This window comes from Schistocerca nitens, chromosome 9, assembly GCF_023898315.1.
Source record: "Schistocerca nitens isolate TAMUIC-IGC-003100 chromosome 9, iqSchNite1.1, whole genome shotgun sequence".
Taxonomy (NCBI): domain Eukaryota; kingdom Metazoa; phylum Arthropoda; class Insecta; order Orthoptera; family Acrididae; genus Schistocerca; species Schistocerca nitens.
Genome location: NC_064622.1, coordinates 148,498,312 through 148,520,064, shown reverse-complemented (window position 1 = coordinate 148,520,064; position 21,753 = coordinate 148,498,312).

Below are 21,753 nucleotides of genomic sequence, written 5' to 3'. Positions count from 1 at the left end.
GACATTGTATCAGAATCAAAATGAACAACCAAAGAAATCAGGATCATCAATAAGCAAAATAGTAACATCTTTAGAACAATATTAAGTAGACAAACCTGGACTGAAATGTTACAAGTACAGAACATAAATGAAAAATATGAGGTATTTCTTACAACAATTAAGTATAATTTTAATGTAGCATTCCCCAAAGTAAAGAGGCGAGAAACACTGTTGATTACACACAGTGGATTACCAGTGAAATAATAGATCTGCATAGGAAGCTGCAGGCACAGACAGATGGACAAAGCTGAAAACTGTATAACATTACAAGAGAGGTACAGAAAAATCATAGAGGGGCAAAAGCAAGAACTACTAACATCACCATAATGAACTCAAAAACGAATGAATGCAATGTGGAATGTAATCTACGCTGAAAGAAAAGAAAAGAATGGATCAAACACAAAACGGATCAGGTCAATAAAAAAAGACAACACAGTGGTTAAAGAGGGTAGAGAAACAGCTAACACATTCAATGATAACTATACAAATGTGGTAGAGAACATAAAATTGGAAATAAATAGTCCAAAAAGGTTACTAACATATCAAAAAAAAATCAATGTTTCTGAAACCTGTCACAGAAAACAAACTGAGAAAATCTGTACAGAAAGTGAAGTACAAATATCACAGCTCAGTGATGCTTGGAAAACGGACTGGTTATTAACCTAAAAAACACTATTTATGCAGTGTTTAGAAATAGAAGGCTGTGCACAAGGGTTTGGAGGTGGATGAAACAAAGCTGGAAGAAGTAGAATCCAATCGATTCTTAGATATTATAGTGACATAACAAGCTGTTTGGAAACAGCATATTAATTCTGTCTGTAAGAAACTCGGCTCTGTCATATTAATAATGAAGCACCTTTGCAGTTTGCAGACAAATTCATTCTGTGCACGGTATGCCTTGGACCCTATGAACCTTGCTGCAGTATGGAGTGACATTGTGGGGAAACTCAAACAGTCAAGAAACAAAAATGGTATTCACATTATAGAAAAAAAGTAATTAGGATAATTTTAAGAAGAATGATTTTGGAACCATGCAGAAAAAAATCTAGGCATCTTAACTCCTACATCTTTGTCCAAATGTAAAACAATAATACACATCACAAAATATAGCACAGAGTGGATTACAAATGCAAGTGTACATACCCACAACACCAGAGAAAGTACGAATGATACCCCACTGACTGACAATGCTTGAAAAAATGGACCTCAGTACTCAGGTATCAGATCACTAGCAAGTCTAAATAAAAACCTGCATGACAGTGAACGTGACACTAACTTTCCTACGAACTTCAGACTATGAGGTGGAAAAGGAATTTTAGAATGTTGAAGAGGTTAGAAAATCCATAATAATGAATGTTTTCTATTTTTCACATGGCCTATATTACATGTACAGTTATTGCCCACCATGTAATACCACAGGATTAGATAAAATTCATTTCATCTGTTATCTCACAATACTTTTTTGTACAACTACACTTTTGCTTAGTGTACCACTAAGTTTCAATGGACGTTGAGGAGTGTCAGTATTTTATTTCTTCCTCTTAGTTTTGGTTTAACCACTTTAGGCCCACTTTTGTTTGGATCAGCTTCTTTTCTCGTGGTCTTTATTCTTATGCAGTGTTATTTTCTCCTTATACCCTTTTTGTCAGTGATGTTATTGCTTCGAATGTAATTCTGTCCTGCAAAGTTATGCCAGCCTTTGTCTTCTTCTTCTTCTTCTTCTTCTTCTTCTTCTTCTTCTTGTAATTAATTTAAACACTTGTTGGATAGTGCCATGCCAACCATGAAATACGAAAAAAAAAGAAAACACTCACACTGACTGAAGGGTGACAAAGTGAGAAGTTGTTGATAGTGAATATTAATTATTGAGTGAGGAAGTAGCATAAACACAGTTGTACAACCACAGGGAGAGTAGGATTACGGGCATAATGTAAGTAAGAAGGTAACTGCTACTTTAATTTTGACCATTTCCTTAATAAAACTATCCCAATGACTGGAAGTGCATGCCAGAAGCTCTGAGTTTTTATATTCTGTAGAATGATTGGTACCAAAGTAGTTTTCTGCAATAGCAGATTTCCTTTACTCTTGCATGTATGTTCTCTACACTGTTCTTCCACAGTCTTGATGGTCTGGCCTATGTATGACATCCCACAACTGCAAGAGATGTGGTAGACAGATGCCTTACCCAAACAAAGTTCATCCTTTACAGACTTGAAAGAGCCTAATCTTAAATTGTGGTCGAAAAACATGCGTTACACCATGTTTTCTCAGAACACAACCCATCCTGTTAGAAATTATGTAGACTTACGTGTTACCTCATTAATTTTCATTACTCACGAGGTTCACAGGCTGTTGATAGCACAATGTGCATCTAATCTGTCTTTCGCTACAATTTTCTACCAAAAGGTAGCTTGTTGTTGATGTGGGCCATGTGAACCAAGGTAAGAAGTACCCCTTGTAAGTCTGACAGTGAAAATTATCAGACTGAAAATTCAAACCAATGGGAGATGGTTTCCTACAAGCAGGATATTCCAGCATATCATCAAACTTCCTTCTGATCAACACTTCCTTACTGCCTTTACAGTAAAATAAATATTCATGTAGATTGAATTCAGATGTTCCAAAAAACTGCTCCAGTTCTCACTACAATAAAGCCAAACAATAAAAGTATCATTTGCATATCTAAAAAAATGGAGGTTTCAATGGTGCATACTCCAGGACACAGTCCTCAAAATCTTCCATAAACATGTTGGCAATAATAGGTGACAAAGAGCTCCTCATCACAAATCCAATGTTGTGTTCGTAGAATTTGTCATTGAAGAAAAAGTAAGTGGAAGTCAACACATGTTAAAATATGTTAGTTAAATCAAGTGATGAAGCTAATGAAATAATTGTGGGTAGGCTTACCTTATTGCTTTTTATAAGGAGATCTATGCACCAATTCTTCTTGGTAGCAGAGTTGTCAATGACATTATCTTTAAATTAATCATTTGTAAGTTTTCAAATGAGCACGTCGCCATTTGACTGTATTGTTGTTCATTTAATTATGACCCAGGTTTCAGCCCTTTTCATGTTATTTTCAAGTGATTGGGTTTATGTCATTAACATATATTGCAGGACATCGAGCTCACGTTAATGACATTAACTCAACCACTTAAAGGTGGCATAAAAGGACAAAACCTGGGTTATAATTAAATAGACAACAATGTTAATGGTGGTTTGTTCATTTAAAAATTATTGTATGGCTGTTACTCAGCAACACCAAAACCCATTTGTAAGTTGTTTGAACAGGCTTTTATGGTAATTGTGCAGAGAGAATGTAACCTATCATTTGTGATTGAATTGTGAAGGCAATTTTTAGTTCTTTTAAGGATGCTTATACTTCTTTCAGAAGAAGCTGTAATAATAGGAAATGTAAGAATCAGTTTGGTGAGCTTTGTTACCTACATCTACATCTACATTCATACTCCGCAAGCCACCCAACGGTGTGTGGCGGAGGGCACTTTACGTGCCACTGTCATTACCTCCCTTTCCTGTTCCAGTCGCGTATGGTTCGCGGGAAGAACGACTGTCTGAAAGCCTCTGTGCGCGCTGTAATCTCTCTAATTTTACATTCGTGATCTCCTCGGGAGGTATAAGTAGGGGGAAGCAATATACTCGATACCTCATCCAGAAACGCACCCTCTCGAAACCTGGCGAGCAAGCTACACCGCGATGCAGAGCGCCTCTCTTGCAGAGTCTGCCACTTGAGTTTATTAAACATCTCCGTAACGCTATCACGGTTACCAAATAACCCTGTGACGAAACGCGCCGCTCTTCTTTGGATCTTCTCTATCTCCTCCGTCAACCCGATCTGGTACGGATCCCACACTGATGAGCAATACTCAAGTATAGGTCGAACGAATATCTTGAAGAACATTGTTCATTATAAATTTAAGATGATCTGCAGGCTGTAGATATTTGTGTTTATCGATACAAATGTTTCCTAACTCATTTTCTGTTTGTTCTTTGTTGGAGAATGGATAAGCTATGAGAAGGCTGTTCAGTTTTGTTGTTGGGAAATTTGAATTGTAATTTCCAAACTGACTCTTATCAAGCAGTTCTACAAACTAAATAGTATTTCTATTTGCACTATAATGTTATCTAAAATCTCATAAGATAATATCTTTAGGGATTGACAGTCTGATCTCATATCCTGTAACAAACTGATGGTCCTCTTGATTCCAGCATAGCACATACTAATATCGCATGTCATTTTGTGTTGAAGTGCTTAGAGATGGTGACCATACACAAATATTTCTTTTTAAAGGCAAAGCAGGAAAAGGAATTGAGTTTTATTAAGAATGCCAAGCAAGCAAGCAAGAAGCACTGCTGAATGACTCTACATCTCAGTTTTCATCATCTGTGGTGATATTTTGGAAAATGTCTTTAAACTTATAGTAATTAAGAAACAAAAGGTGTTCAATAAGTAATGCAGCCAGTTTTGGTTGAAAAAAGGTAGATATTATTGGGAACATCGTGGAATATTCCTGCTTCAGCCTTTTAAGTTTCATGAAGTTTCAATAGGTGGCAGCACTATAAGTAGCCCTCAAAATGGCATCTGTAACGGAGGTGTGTCCCCAGCGCAGAGCTGTCTTTGAGTTTCTTTTGGAAGAGAAAAGAGCATTGCAGATGTTCATAAGCACCTGCAAAATGTCTGTGGAGACCTGGCAGTGAGCAAAAGCACAACGAGTTATTGGGCAAGGCCTCTGTCATCATTGCAACAAGCATGCAAACCTTTCTGATCTCCTGTGTGCTGGCTGGGTGCACACAGCTGTGGCTCCTGCAATGTTGGAGTGTGTGGACAGTCTCATTTGTAGTGATTGATGGATCACAATCAAACACCTCAGTGCACAACTGGATATCTCTGCCGGTACTGCTGACACATTCGTCCACCAGTTTGAGCCTGCTGGGTTCCTCACCAACTAACAGAAGATCATAAAGATCAGCGAAGGAATTTCTTGCATGTTATGAGGCTGATTGTGACAATTTTTTGCTGAACATTGTCACAGGCAATGAAATGTGGGTTCATTCCATCCAACTGGAAACAAAATGGCAATGCTCTGAGCGGCATCACATCACTTCTCCTCTGAAGCAAAAGTTCAAAGCCACTCCCTCGGCTGGTAACGTCATAGCAATGTCTTCTTGGACTCTGAATGGGTTATTCTCTTTGATATCATCCCTCATGGTGCAACGATCAACTTTGAAGTGTGTTGTACTGCCCTTAGGAAGTTCAAGAAACAACTTTAGCATATTCATCGCCACAAAAATGTGAATGAACTTCTCCTTCTCCGTGACAATGCAAGGCCTCACTCGCATCTGCACACCCCAGAGGAGCTTACAAAACTTCATTAGACTGTTCATTCTCATCCACCCTATTGCCTGGATCTAGCACCTTCTGATCCCTATCTGTTTGGTCCAATGAAGGATGCACGCTGTGGGAAGCAATACGTGGATGATGGGGAGACTATTGATACAGCAAGACATAGGCTCCAATGTCAACCAGTAGAGTGGTACCAAGCGAGCATACATGCCCTCCTAGTAAGGTGACATAAGGCTGCCACATTGAATGGTGATTATGGTGAAAAATAGGGTTTTGTACACAAAAGAGTGGGGAATAATAAGGTGTATTAGAATCCTGGACAAAACCAACCTGCTTTCAGAAAAAAGGGTTGCATTACTTATTGAACGCCCCTCTTATACTGTCTGAACAGCTTCGAATTGAAATTTAGCATCTAGTACATGTTTGAGGCAATCTGAATCCTTTATTTGCTATGAGTTGTGTTCTCTTTGAGGACTTGCTGGAAAATGCTTGGAATACTACAAGGTTGTAAATAAAACCACACTGCTTTGATTTTTTAGAACAATGTAACAGCAGTAGATTAAGTTTATGAGCACAAAACTGCAAAAATATACCTCACGGACATTTTTGTTTAACAAAATTTTGGACACTCGGTGTTTACCTGCTATGACTGAGGCTCCATAATCTGTTCGCCTCACTGTTTCTTTGGCAATTCCCCAAACATCAAGTACAATTTCTGAGCAACTTTTTCAGTAGAAACATTATAAAAACCAATAAATCTTTCTGTAGGACCATCTTGTGTACAAAAACTGAGCAGAATCCTCATCTGTGACTTACAAGAAACATCCAGGGTTTCATATGAATGTACTCCAATGAACTCACATGACTGTAACTCTTCTTTAATAAAATCATTAATGAAATTGGTTACTGATTCAATTAATTCATTTTTAATTGTGTTTGATGTTCCTTTGAACCCAGAAGTGCTCTGAAAGTAATCACAAATAAACTGTTCCTGTCTAGACAAAAGTTCCAATAATTCAAGGTAATTCCCTTTGTTGTCAGAACCTTCATCTTTAAAGTGTCCTCTGAATGCAAGCTCTTGCTTGCCCAAGAAAAAAACTTTAGTATCTTGATTACTAGTCTATTCTGTTTTGCAGTTGCATTATGTTTTACACTTAAAAGTTTGGCTCATTCAGAAATTGAATATTCAAGTCATCCATGACCCAACAACTGAAAACTCTCTTGATTATGAAAGTGCCTTCTTGAATTCTGGTGTTTCTCAGCTATTCTGTCCAAATTTTTTGTTAAGACTACTCCAAAAGAAGCTTATGTCCATTCTTTTTCAATCCCAGATCCACCAAACAAAATACAAGGACAACAATAAAATTTATTAGTTTCTCAGAACAACCTGTAAGCCAAAGATACTTTTTATACTAAGGAAACTGAATTTTTTTGTTTTGTTTCCAATCAGCTATTTTAATGTTGAAGTGTGGTGTGAATAACTTATCTTTATAAGACTGCTTTGTTCATATGTGCAGCTTAAAAATAGTTTGTCATCTAATTTGCGAAATGAAGACACAAGTGTTCCCTCTGCACAAGCCATAATATAATCAGTTAATCACGTGCATTCATGATGTTTTGTTAAATCAGGACTGGACAGTGCGTGAAATAACACACAATTCCACAGTTGTGGCAAGCCTCAGTGCCACACTCCTATGAGACACTTGACTGATTGCTGCCCTCCCGGGTGCTGCATGGAAATGAGACTATTTCTAGAAAATGAAATGTTAAACTGAACAGCACACATGATGCAGTGAATTCTCAACTCATTGATGGATCGAATGAAACTGTAGTAACATACAAAAGAAACTTACACTGTTTCCAGTGCATTGTTATAATCTCTAATTATAAGTTTTCTTCAAATTTTTGCTTAGGTTAAATCTCAAAAGCTTCACCACTAATTAAATAAATATCAAATCAAACCTCAGTTAACTATAATGAATCGGACAGAGGAAAGTAAATGAAGAGAGAGACCTCATCAAAACTCACTATAATATTAGACTCATTCAAGTGCAGTCCCCTAAATCAGTGTAAGAAACCCACCAAGTTCTTACTGGGTGAACACATCAACCTACTAGTGGGCTCAACGGAGTAGTGAGGTGTCTTACTCCATGATATGTCAGAGCACCAATGTTACTGACAATAAGTCTAAGAAGACCGCCTTCCTTATGTATTGTTCCTTGAAAATGACAAGGTGTTCACCTGTTGAAGTATTGGCAGTTGATGAAGAAATCACCTAGTTGCATTCCTTCACATTGATTGAACATTTTACATTTCAGGAGAAACTTATATTGCACATTGTTTACCTTTACAGGGAGGAAATGGACATTGCATGTGTAAGTTAGATAAACTGTGCAGTAGATGAGTGCAACTGCTCTGTACACTATCATTTTTGTTGTGGTGTTGAGACCATAATGTTGTTCCAATGTTTACCAAAGTTGCATATAATATTAATTCTGCTGCCACCAATCACATCAAGCAATGGGCTAGTTTGACACTTTTTTGTGTCAGGGTCTGTTATACACACTGATAGTTGCATTTTGTTTCCGAGGAATTATTTCAGCTTCATTTCATGAGTGCTTTGAAAATTTCAGCATTTTCTTGGGGTTGGCTATATGGTGCTTCTTTGTTGCAATGTGACTGAGAAATTTGTTATGTCACTGCCCAGCATTTGGCTAAGTTTTGACATTTCCTTGGCTTGGAGTGTGCTATTACATCTTGGAGAAATCTGTGATGACACAATTTTGTCTATGCTAAGGAAAAGATTGAACTTCGCACTAACAACCAGGCATTTTCCAGTTGTCGATTTAGTAAGATTTGTTGAACAGCAGCTGATAGAAGTACATTGCATTCACTTGGGGTGTATCCCAGTATTGTCGTCTTATCTGTGGACAAGGAGGATTATTTTCAAAGGATGCCATGTTTACTATCTGATCCAGCATATCACAAACTCAGTGCTGACCAAAAAAAAGATGGGGTTTAGAGGAAGACTAAAAAATTAAAGAAGAAAGGATTCTTGACACAAGAGACTATCAAGAGTTTTAACTCTTATTATGCTGTCTTTTCTAGGTTATATTGCCTCCCAAAGATCCACATGAACAGGTTCCTCTTTCATCTATTGCAAGTAACATTGTTGCTCTGACATACTATGCAGCAAAATATCTCACTACTCAGTTCAGCTCACTAGTAGGTCAGTGTGTACATCACATTAAGAACTTCTTACCTTAGTTAGATGAGTTGCATGTGAATACATCATACATTTTAGTAAGTTTTGAGTGGTCTGTTTCTTCACTTGCATTCCTGTCTGATTCATTATAATTAATTGAGCATAGGATTGGGGTTGAACTAATTATCCTATTTCAACAAGTGTTGACTTCCACTTTTTATTCAGTGAACAATTCTATGAAGACAAAGATGGAGCTATGTCAGGGAGCCCTTTGTCATCTATTATTACCAATCTGTTTATTGAAGATTTTGAGGAATGTGCTCTGAGGACTACAGCATTGAAGCCTGCATTGTTTTTTTTTTTTGCACATGTGGATGATACTTGTGTTGTTTGCCTGCATGGAAGTGAGATTTTAAACAGCTTTTTAGAACATTTGAATTCAATCCATCCAAATACTCGCTTTTCTATGGGGATGGAAAAAGAGTGGCTGCCTTCCCTTCCATGACATATTGGTCAGGTGGAAGCTTGATAGTATGTCGGGACATGCCATTTAAAGGAAGCCAACTCACACTGATATGTAACTTCAAGCTGACAGTTGTCATCATTGAGCTCAGTGTGAAGGAGTACTTTCTACCTTGGTTCATAGGGCTCACATCATCTCTGATTTGAAAAATGTGCCAGCTGAGGTAACCCACTTCAAAGAAACATTTCCACAGAATAGTTACAGTGAAAGATAGATTACTTGTGTGTTGCAGTAGCAACCTTCCATGCAACAGGCAAATGATGAAAATAATGAAGTGACATCTAAGCCCATAGCCTTTTAGTCTTACACAGTTAGAATTTCCAGCAAGCTTGGTCAAATTCTGTGGAAATGCGTTGTGAAATGCATTTTTTGATCATCATCTAAGATCAGGATCTGTAAAGGATGATCTTGGTTTGTGTAAAGCCCACATCTGCTGTATCTCTTGTAGTTATGGCATATAATTTGTTAGACTATGGAGGGCTGGTGTATAGAGCATAAGCATTACACATGCATACCACAACCAAGCAAATCTGCTAATGCAGAACACTTCGCTGGTGCTGTTCATCTTATGGAGTATAGCAACACAGAGATTCTGAGTGTATTTCCAGCTATTGGGATCATTTATTAAGGAAGCAGCTGAGATTACATTAGCAAGTGACCTTATTAGTAAAGGGATAAGCTTAAATTGTGCTTGTAGTCCTGCTGTGTCTATGGTCAAATAACAGAGGGGCAGCATTGATGCTACTTGTCCAAGTGGTAATTAATTTACAGGTCATCTTTGGTTGAATGGGACACTGGTTGTCCCACTCTCTTGGGTTTAAATTTACTTATACAGTGCTCTCTCATTGCATTTGTTCCTTGAAAGTGACAGAGTGATCACCTTTTGAAATATCAGCAGCTGTCTAAGTTTTCACCCAGTTGCATTCCTGTAAGTTGTTTGAACATTTTGTACGCTGGGAGAAACTCAAGTTTCAAGTTGTTGGTTTACTTGCCTGCTATAGTGATCGTCTCCTGTTTGTTTTCCTAATATCATTCTGAGCTTTCTTCATTCTACAAGTTCTAGTCTCAAAAGCAAACCTACTATATTCTTATTAGTTCCAGACTTCCTGCTGCATATAAGACTTATGGGCTGTTGACCTTCTAGTAATGTCTTAGTTTTTCATTGACCGAAACATTCTTATTATTGTATATGTTAATAGTGGGTCTGTGTTAAAGCCATCTTGTTTGTTTGTGATCTCGTAGGTTCTTTTTCTGTCTGGACAGTTTCTATCCACTCCCTTAGGTATTTAAGTCTTTCTACCCTCTGAACCTTGCCGATGAAGAGACTGGAGAAATATATGATGTGATAAAAGAAATTATTCAGCTAGTGAAGGGAGATGAAAATTTAATAATCATGGGGCACTGGAATTCGATAGTAAGAAAAGGAAGAGACAGAAAAGTAGTAGGTGAATATGGAATGGGGGGTAAGGAATGAAACAGTTAGCCGCCTAGCAGAATTTTGCACAGAGCATAACTTAATCATAGCTAACACTTGGTTTAAGAATCATGAAAGAAGGTTGTATATGTGTAAGAGGCCTGGAGACGCTGGAAGGTTTTAGACAGATTATGTAATGGTAAGACAGAGATTTAGGAACCAGGTTTTAAATTGTAAGATTTTTTCCGGGGTCAGATGTGGACTCTGACCACAATTTACTAGTTATGGACTGTAGATTAAGACTGAAGAAACTGCAAAAAGGTGGGAATTTAAGGAGATGGGACCTGGATAAAAAAAAGGCTGTAGAGGGTTTCAAAAAAAGCATTAGGGAACAACTGACAAGAATGGGGGAAAGAAAAACAGTAGAAGAAGAATGGTTAGCTTTGAGAGATGAAATAGTGAAGGCAGCAGAGGATCAAGTAGGTAAAAAGACAAGGGCTAGTAGAAACCCTCACATAACAGAGGAGATACTGAATTTAACTGATGAAAGGAGAAAATATAAAAATGCAGTAAATGAAGCAGGCGAAAATGAATACAAACTTCTTAAAAATGATATCGACAGGAAGTGCAAAATGGCTAAGCAAGGATGGCTAGAGGACATTTGTAAGGATATGGAGGCATATATCACTAGGGGTAAGACAGATACTGCCTACAGGAAAATTAAAGAGATCCTTGGAGAAAAAGAGAACCAACTGTAAGAATATCAAAAGCTCAGATGGAATATCAGTTCAAAGCAAAGAAGGAAAAGCAGAAAGGTGGAAGAGAATAAACAGGGTCAATACACGGGCGATGTACCTGAGGGCAATATTATAGAAATAGAAGAGGATGAAGATGAAGATAAAATGGGAGATACAATACTGCATGAAGAATTTGACAGTGCACTGAAAAGACCTGAGACGAAACAAGGCCTTGTGAGTAGACAACATTCCATTAGAGCTGCTGATAGCCTTGGGAGAGCCAGTCCTGACAAAACTTTACCATCTGGTGAGCAAGATGTATGAGACAGGCGAAATACCCTCAGACTCCAAGAAGAATATAATAATTGCAGTCCCTCAGAAAGCAAGTGTTGACAGGTGTGAAAATTACCGAACTATCAGTTTAATAAGTCACGGCTGCAAAATACTGACATGAATTCTCTGCAGACGAATAGAAAAACTGGTAGAAGCTGACCTCAGGGAAGATCAGTTTGGATTCTGTAGAAATGTTGGAACACTTGAGCCAATACTGACCCGACGATTTATCTTAGAAGATAGATTAAGGAAAGGCAAACCTATGTTTCTAGCATTTGTAGACTTAGAGAAAGCTTTTGACAATGTTGGCTAGAATGCTCTCTTTCAAATTCTGAAGGTGGCAGGGGTAAAATACAGGGAGCAAAAGGCTATTTACAATTTGTACAGAAACCAGACGGCAGTTATAATAACGGGTGGCAGTGGTTGAGTAGGGAGTGAGACAGGGTTGTAGCCTATCCCCGATGTTATTAACTTTGTATATTGAGCAAGCAGTAAAGGAAACAAAAGAAAAAATTGGAGTAGGTATTAAAATCCATGGAGAAGAAATAAAAACCTTGAGCTTTGCCAGTGACATTGTAATTCTGTCAGAGACTGCAAAGGAATTGGAAGAAGAGTTGAACGGAATGGACAGTGTCTTGAAAGGAGCATATAAGATGGTGGTGGTGGTTAGTGTTTAACGTCCCGTCGACAACGAGGTCATTAGAGACGGAGCTCATGCTCGGGTTAGGGAAGGATTGGGAAGGAAATCGGCCGTGCCCTTTCAAAGGAACCATCCCGGCATTTGCCTGAAGCGATTTAGGGAAATCACGGAAAACCTAAATCAGGATGGCTGGAGACGGGATTGAACCGTCGTCCTCCCGAATGCGAGAGGAGCATATAAGATGAAAATCAATGAAAGCAAAATGAGGATAATGGAATGTAGTCGAATTAAATCAGGTGATGCTGAGGGAATTATATTAGGAAATAAGACACTTAAAGTAGTAGATGAGTTTTGCTATTTAGGGAACAAAATAACTGATGATAGTCGAAGTAGAGAGGATATAAAATGTAGACTGGCAATGGCAAGGAAAGTGTTTCTGAAGAAGAGAAACATTGAATATAGATTTAAGTGTCAGGAAGTCTTTTCTGAAAGTATTTGTATGGAATGTAGCCATGTATAGAAGTGAAACTTTACACAAGAAGAGAATAGAAGCTTTTGAAATGTGGTGCTACAGAAGAATGCTGAAAATTAGATGGGGAGATCATGTAACTAATTGGGAGGTACTGAATGGAACTAGGATGAAGAGGAATTTGTGGCACAACTTGACTAGAAGAAGGGATCGGTTGGTACGACACATTCTGAGGCATCAAGGGATCACCAATTTAGTTTTAGAGGGAAGCTGGAGGATAAGAATCGTAGAGGGAGACCAAGAGATGAATACCCCAAGCAGATACAGAAAGACGTAGATTGCAGTAGTTACTTGGAGATGAGGAAGCTTGCACAGAATAGAGCCTCTGGGCTGAAGACCACTACAACAACAAAAACAACAACAAAAACTACAACAACCACCTTCCTAAAGTCATACCTATCGAATCTCTCCTGATGTTCGTCATATACTGCGTTTTCTCAGTAGTGATCTGCAAACCTTGTTTAGACAATATTCTCTGGAACTGGGTAATTTGACTAGTTACCTCATCTAATGATTCTGACAATGTTACAAATCATCTGTAAATGCCAAACATATGCCTGCAATCCTTTTTTTCTGTATTCCACTTAGTCCTTTCTTTTCCTATAGCCACTCCTTGATGAGCTCATCAGGAACACAGTTAAAGAACAAAGGGCGAGTTTGTCTCCCTCTCTAGCTCGAGTTTTGATCTTGAAGGACTATAAAAATGTTCCTCTGAACTTGACCTTGGAAGGTTTCTTAGGCTTATTTAATCAGTTCACTGTAATCTTTTATATAAATTCATGTTCTCAAAAATTTGGAACAGTGTCCATATACTGAGCCATAGCTTGCTTGAAATCAATTAAATTCTTGCTTTTTCCTTTTTGATGAGTCATTATAAGTTTCAGATTGAATATTTTGTTTTACACATGAGCTGCCATTTCTGAAGTCTCCCTGGTACCCACCAGTTTATGGTCTTCATTGCTTTTCCATTCTGTCCAGCATTGTTCTTGAGAATATATTACAGGTTACTGGTATTAATGATATTCCTCTTCATTTCTGAGACTGCAACTTATGTACTGTACTTCTTTATGTACAGGATGGATTGTTACTGATATCCATCTTTCTGGTATCTGTTCTTCTTCCCCAAACTTTACATAATAATGTTAGTTCAACAACTGCTTTCTCAATAATGTATTTCAAGAGTTCTGCAAGGTTTCCAGCTTTCCCAGGAGCTTTATTGGTCTGCAAAATATTTATACTGTAATGCTCCTAACTTTTTCTACAGTTTCTGCTGGATTGCTTCTTTCTAATCATATTGAGTGTTTTATTTGGTTCTTCACAATTTAGGAGCTCTTGAAACCAATTGGACTTGGTTGGGCTGTTTCCAATGTTGTCATATACCACTGTTCCAGCCTTGTTCTTGACTTTTGAGTTTTAAGGGATTGTATGTAATTTAGTTAGTCTTGAATATTTTGTAAAAGTTTTACAGCTTGTTATTTGAGGAGTTGTTTTCTACTTTACTTAAATATTCCTCTCATATTTTCTCATAATAGTTTCTCCTTACTTCTTGGAATCTCTTTAGATTTTCCAGTGACAACTTTCAATTTTTTTGTTCTGAATATATATATATATATATATTCCCATGTGGAATGTTTCCCTATATATTGTGTACTGTTGCAGTACTTAGAATTTTTCTCTGTCTATTATTTTACTTGTCTGTTTGTTGCTGGAAAATTCACTTTCGGTTGCGCAACCTTGCTGATAAGCATTTCCTGTACAGCCTTTGGAGTTGTTCTTAAAATAGATATTACGTAATCATGTTTTCTGCAGCAACACGGGACCTAGTATTACTAGGACCTTGTTGCAGAATAATAATTTTTTAGGTTATTTGCTTCATTAGGGAATGTCTCCCTCTATTATATATATAATAGAGGGAAACATTCCACATGGGAGATATATATATATATATATATATATATATATATATATATATATATATATATATATATATATATATATATATATATATATATATATATATATAGGGAAACATTCCAGTAGGAGAAATATATCCAAAAACAAAGATGATGTGACTCTTATATATATATGATGGATATGTGTGTGTGTGCGAGTGTATACCCGTCCTTTTTTCCCCCTAAGGTAAGTTTGTGTGTCTGTCGACCTACCAGCACTTTCATTTGGTAAGTCACATCATCTTTGTTATCTAAAAACAAAGATGATGTGACTTACCAATGAAAGTGCTGGCAGGTCGACAGACACACAAACAAACACAAACATACACACAAAATTCAAGCTTTCGCAACAAACTGTTGCCTCAACAGGAAAGAGGGAAGGAGAGGGAAAGACGAAAGGATGTGGGTTTTAAGGGAGAGGGTAAGGAGTCATTCCAATCCCGGGAGCGGAAAGACTTACCTTAGGGGGAAAGAAGGACGGGTATACACTCGCACACAAACACATACCCATCCACACATATACAGACACAAGCAGACATATTTAAAGACCAGAGAAAATAAGACGACAGGAAAGATTTCGAAATGCAACAGCGACAATAACAAACGTAATTGTTGGGTTCAAATTAATGATATGGTTATAATAGAGGGAAACATTCCACGTAGGAAAAATATATCTAAAAACAAAGATGATGTGACTTACCAAATGAAAGTGCTGGCAGGTCGACAGACACACAAACAAACACAAACATACACACAAAATTCAAGCTTTCGCAACAAACTGTTGCCTCATCAGGAAAGAGGGAAAGAGAGGGAAAGACGAAAGGATGTGGGTTTTAAGGGAGAGGGTAAGGAGTCATTCCAATCCCGGGAGCGGAAAGACTTACCTTAGGAGGAAATAAGGACGGGTATACACTCGCGCACACACACACATATCCATCCACACACATACAGACACAAGCAGACATATTTAAATATGTCTGCTTGTCTCTGTATATGTGTGGATGGATAAGCAGACATATTTAAATATGTCTGCTTGTGTCTGTTTATGTGTGGATGGATATGTGTGTGTGTGTGCGCGAGTGTATACCCGTCCTTTTTTCCCCCTAAGGTACGTCTTTCCGCTCCCAGGATTGGAATGACTCCTTACCCTCTCCCTTAAAACCCACATCCTTTCGTCTTTCCCTCTCCTTCCCTCTTTCCTGATGAGGCAACAGTTTGTTGCGAAAGCTTGAATTTTGTGTGTATGTTTGTGTCTGTTTGTGTGTCTATCGACGTGCCAGCGCTTTCGTTTGGTAAGTCACATCATCTTTGTTTTTAGATATATTTTTCCTACGTGGAATGTTTCCCTCTATTAGTTTATATCATTAATTTGAACCCAACTATTACGTTTGTTATTGTCACTGTTGTATTTCGAAATCTTTTCTGTCATCTTATTTTCTCTTTTTGTTTGTGCCAGTAGTTTCACTTTGTATTCACCTTCTCCTTTTTACCGTAATCTACTATACAATTTTATCCCGCCTATATAGACTCAATAATACGTCACCCACTTCCAAACCATAACCAAAAATTTTTTTTCCGCTTTCAACACTACCGCTGCTATGAAATCCACCGTTTCTAGTGCACAAACAGTTCATTTCAGCTATTAAACAACCTTTTCGTCTAGTTCTGATAACTTTCGCTTTATTTCCATTTCCGTTCTTCCCACATCACTGATAATTTTTAGCCACTTCCCACAGGTTTTAACGTCATTATTTCTTCGCCAGACTATTGTTAGCCTCATTTTCATAATCTGCCACCACAAAACCACTCTTTTTAACACATTTACACGCCGTTTTTTCGAAATTTTCCCGAATCTCTCCATCCTTTAACGTGTTTTGGCGGCAACACAACCACCTAAACTATGTGCACATCGTTCTCTACCAACCCAAGTTCACCACAGGATCAACATAGCCCAACTTTAACCAACACTTTTTCGCCTTTTTTCACAACAGATCTCCAGTTACTTTCTCCAGTTATTTTCATTTTCATCTCAACCTCATGTTACGCTTTCCACCTTCTAATACCATGGCACCCTCACAACACCCCCACAACGACCCCATTAAGTTTTATTTACATTCCCTCCGCAAACATGCCTTCACCCTAGCCAGATTACGCTCGCATATTTTATTTTCTCAGGCTTGTCTGACATTTGGCATTACCCCCAAAGGCCTCACACTTAAAGTTCCCATCTCTGGCTGCAACCCTTCTTTCCATCAGTCCCTATACCAGTTCCAAACTGAACAATCCATTGCCCTCACCCACCTAATCCTTCACCTACACATCAACTCAGCCAATGAACACACCCGTCAACTCCTATCCTTAATAAAAGTCCTCAATCTTTCCTCTCCCACTTCCACACCGGCTGTTCAGAGCATCCTCCTACAGGCCAAACGCAAATTAGAACAACATGCCACACTTCACCTCAAAAAACTATCCAATCTCCTGGTTTCCCACCTCCGGAAAGGCAACTCACTCACCCTTCACAACTTTTCCAGCAAACCTCAACCTCCTCTCATTGCACACAAACCCAGTCTCTCCCATCTACTCAACCTCCCACTTCCAGCTCCACTCCCTCCAAAACCTCAAAATTCCAATCAACACAATCTGGAACCACAACACCCTAATTCAGTAGTTAACCTTTCCTCCAAACCTCTCTCCCAATCCGAAACCTCTGTCCTATCCAAAGGCCTCACCTTCAGCCCCACTCCCAGATTCAACCAAACAGCCCTTGTGAAAGATTTACTGTCCTACACTCGTACTCTCTGCTGGAAGTATCACTTTGCCACGAAGAAAAATGATCCTAATCCTACTCCTAATGATCCAACTCCCCAAGACACTATCCAAATTGAACCCTGCCTGGAACAGTTCCGTCCTCCGTCACAGCGGGACCCACCTCCTCTTCCTCAAAATCACCCTCTCCAAACCTTCCAGGAATTTCTGACTTCCAGCCTTGCCTCTCAATCCTTCTTAAAAAACCTTAATCCTACTCCCAACATCACCACTGCTGAAGCCCAGGCTATCCGTGATCTGAAGGCTGACCGGTCCATCGTCATCCTTCCGGCGGACAAGGGTTCCACGACCGTGGTACTTGATCGTCAGGAGTATGTGGCTGAGGGACTGCGTCAGCTTTCAGACAACACCACATACAAAGTTTGCCAAGGTAATCCCATTCCTGATGTCCAGGCAGAGCTTCAAGGAATCTTCAGAACCTTAGGCCCCCTACAAAACCTTTCACCTGACTCCATCAACCTCCTGACCCCACCGACACCCCGCACCCCTACCTTCTACCTTCTTCCTAAAATTCACAAACCCAATCATCCCGGCCGCCCCATTGTAGCTGGTTACCAAGCCCCCACCGAACGTATCTCCACCTACGTAGATCAACACCTACAACCCATTACATGCAGTCTCCCATCCTTCATCAAAGACACCAACCACTTCCTCGAACGCCTGGAATCCTTACCCAATCCGTTACCCCCGGAAACCATCCTTGTAACCATTGATGCCACTTCCTTATACACAAATATCCTGCACGTCCAGGGCCTCGCTGCGATGGAGCACTTCCTTTCACGCCGATCACCTGCCACCCTACCTAAAACCTCTTTCCTCATTACCTTAGCCAGCTTCATCCTGACCCACAACTTCTTCACTTTTGAAGGCCAGACATACCAACAATTAAAGGGAACAGCCATGGGTACCAGGATGGCCCCCTCATACGCCAACCTATTCATGGGTCGCTTAGAGGAAGCCTTCTTGGTTACCCAAGCCTGCCAACCCAAAGTTTGGTACAGATTTATTGATGACATCTTCATGATCTGGACTCACAGTGAAGAAGAACTCCAGAATTTCCTCTCCAACCTCAACTCCTTTGGTTCCATCAGATTAACCTGGTCCTACTCCAAATCCCATGCCACTTTCCTTGATGTTGACCTCCATCTGTCCAATGGCCAGCTTCACACATCCATCCACATCAAACCCACCAATAGGCAACTGTACCTCCATTATGACAGCTGCCACCCATTCCATATCAAACGGTCCCTTCCCTACAGCCTAGGTCTTCGTGGCAAACAAATCTGCTCCAGTCCGGAATCCCTGAAGCATTACACCAACAACCTGACAACAGCTTTCGCATCCCGCAACTACCCTCCCAACCTGGTACAGAAGCAAATAACCAGAGCCACTTCCTCATCCCCTCAAACCCAGAACCTCCCACAGAAGAACCCCAAAAGTGCCCCACTTGTGACAGGATACTTTCTGGGACTGAATCAGACTCTGAATGTGGCTCTCCAGCAGGGATACGACTTCCTCAAATCCTGCCCTGAAATGAGATCCATCCTTCATGAAATCCTCCCCACTCCACAAAGAGTGTCTTTCCGCCTTCCACCTAGCCTTCGTAACCTCTTGGTTCATCCCTATGAAATCCCCAAACCACCTTCCCTACCCTCTGGCCCCTACCCTTGTAACCACCCCCGGTGTAAAACTGTGCCATGCGCCCTCCCACCACCACCTACTCCAGTCCTGTAACCCGGAAGGTGTACACGATCAAAGGCAGAGCCACGTGTGAAAGCACCCACGTGATTTACCAACTGACCTGCCTACACTGTGAAGCTTTCTATGTGGGAATGACCAGCAACAAACTGTCCATTCGCATGAATGGACACAGGCAGACAGTGTTTGTTGGTAATGAGGATTACCCTGTGGCTAAACATGGCTTGGTGCACGGCCAGCACATCGTGGCACAGTGTTACACCGTCCGGGTTATCTGGATACTTGCCACTAACACCAACCTATCAGAACTCCGGAGATGGGAACTTGCCCTTCAATATATCCTCTCTTCCCGTTACCCACCAGGCCTCAACCTCCGCTAATTTCAAGTTGCCGCCGCTCGTACCTCACCTGTCATTCAACAACATCTTTGCCTCTGTACTTCCGCCTCGACTGACATCTCTGGCCAAACTCTTTGCCTTTACATATGTGTGCTTGTGTCTGTATATGTGCGGATGGATTTGTGTGTGTGTGCGTGTGTATACCTGCCCTTTTTTCCCCAAGTCTTTCCGCTCCCCGGATTGGAATGACTCCTTATCCTCTCCCTTAAAACCCACTTCCTTTCGACTTTTCCTCTCCTTCCCTCTTTCCTGATGAAGCAACCGTGGGTTGCGAAAGCTTTAATTTTGTGTGTGTGTTTGTGTGTCTATCAACATACCAACGCTTTCGTTTGGTAAGTTACATCATCTTTGTATATATATATATATATATGTGTGTGTGGGGGGGGGAGGGGGGGGGGGTGCACATGCAAGTAAGTTACTCTTAAAAATGGAATGCTTATTGATGAAGTACCAAACCTGGTGTGTGTGTGTGAGGGGGGGGGGGGGGTTTCCCCCTTCCCAGTTTTACACCTGGAACATTTGTTACCTTAACATGTAAGTAAACAAAGATAGACCAAAAAAAAAAATTCTGTATCAACCAATTTCACTTTTGCCGGCTTTCTCAAAAATATTTGGAAAGGTTGTGTTCAAGCATATCCTTAAGCACCTGACTGCAAATAATATATTGTCCAAGTCACATTTAGGATTTCTTAAGGGTTCTGATATAGAGAAAGCTATTCACACATGCAGTGAGAATGTATTTAATTCATTAGATAATAAATTAGAGGCTACTGGCATTTTCTGTGACCTATCAAAAGCCTTTGACTGTATGAACCACACCATTCTCTTAAGTAAATTAGAATATTATGGTGTCACTGGCAATGCTGTGAAATGGTTTCAGTCTTATCCGTCTAACAGGAAACAAAGGATGTCATTGCAAAATACCTGTGCAGTAAGCAGTCTGTCGCTAATTCACTGTCATTGAACATTGAGAAGACCCACTATACGCAGTTCAGAACCTGTGAGAGATTTCCTTCCAGTATGTGTTTAACACATAAAGACATGCAGATCAAAGAGGTTGACAGTGTTAAATTTCTGGGATTACAATTTGATAATAAATTCATTTGGGAAGGGCAGAATTGCTTAAGCACCTAAACAAGTCTGTATTTGCAGTGAGAATGATGTCAGATGTAGGAGATATAAATATAAAAAAACTTGCATACCTTGCTTACTTTCTTTCTATTATGTCACATGGGATCATATTCTGGGGCAACTCATCAAACGAAGCAAAAGTTTTTAGGGTGCAAAAGCGTGTGATAAGAATCATTTGTGGTGTAAATTCAAGAACATCATGTAGAAACCTGTTCAAGAAACTTTGTATTCTAACCACTGCTTCTCAGTATATTTATTCTTAATTAAATTTGTTGCAAGTAATACATCATTCCTTCGAACCAATAGCCCAATACATAGTATCAATACTAGGAGTAAGAATAATCTACATAAAGACCTAAAATCACTTACCTTGGTCCAAGAAGGCATCCATTATTCAGGAACACACATTTTAAATAAATTGCCAGCAACCATTAAAAACTTGGTTTCAGATAAAGCACAGTTTAAACAGAGTTTGAAAGACTTTTTGATAGGCAACTCTTTCTACTCTGTAGATGAATATCTTAACAGAGACTGTTAAGCCAGCTTAAGTAAAAATATCTGTCAGATTTCAGTTTTGACAGCACTTGGTCACAACAGTCAAGATTAGGTATTTTTTGTATGATAAATTTATTAATAGTGCATAACAATGTTTCATTTTGACAGCGTGTTAATTCTGTAAATATTAGCTGTTCCAGGTTACTGCATTGTAGTCACCTATTTTGACAATCTCCTGACAAATGATCAGGGTAGTAAGTATTATATTCAAATGTTTTATGTTTTTATGTTATGCTTCCTGGCATGTTCCACACCCACGAGAATCTTCTCAATTTTTGGGTCTATGGAATGCAAACTGAATCTAATCTAATCTAAGTATTAAACAATGGAAAATCCAGGATGGAATGTAACAATACCAGAGAAGGAAAGTTGCTACTCTCCATATAGCAGAGATGCTGAGTCGTGACA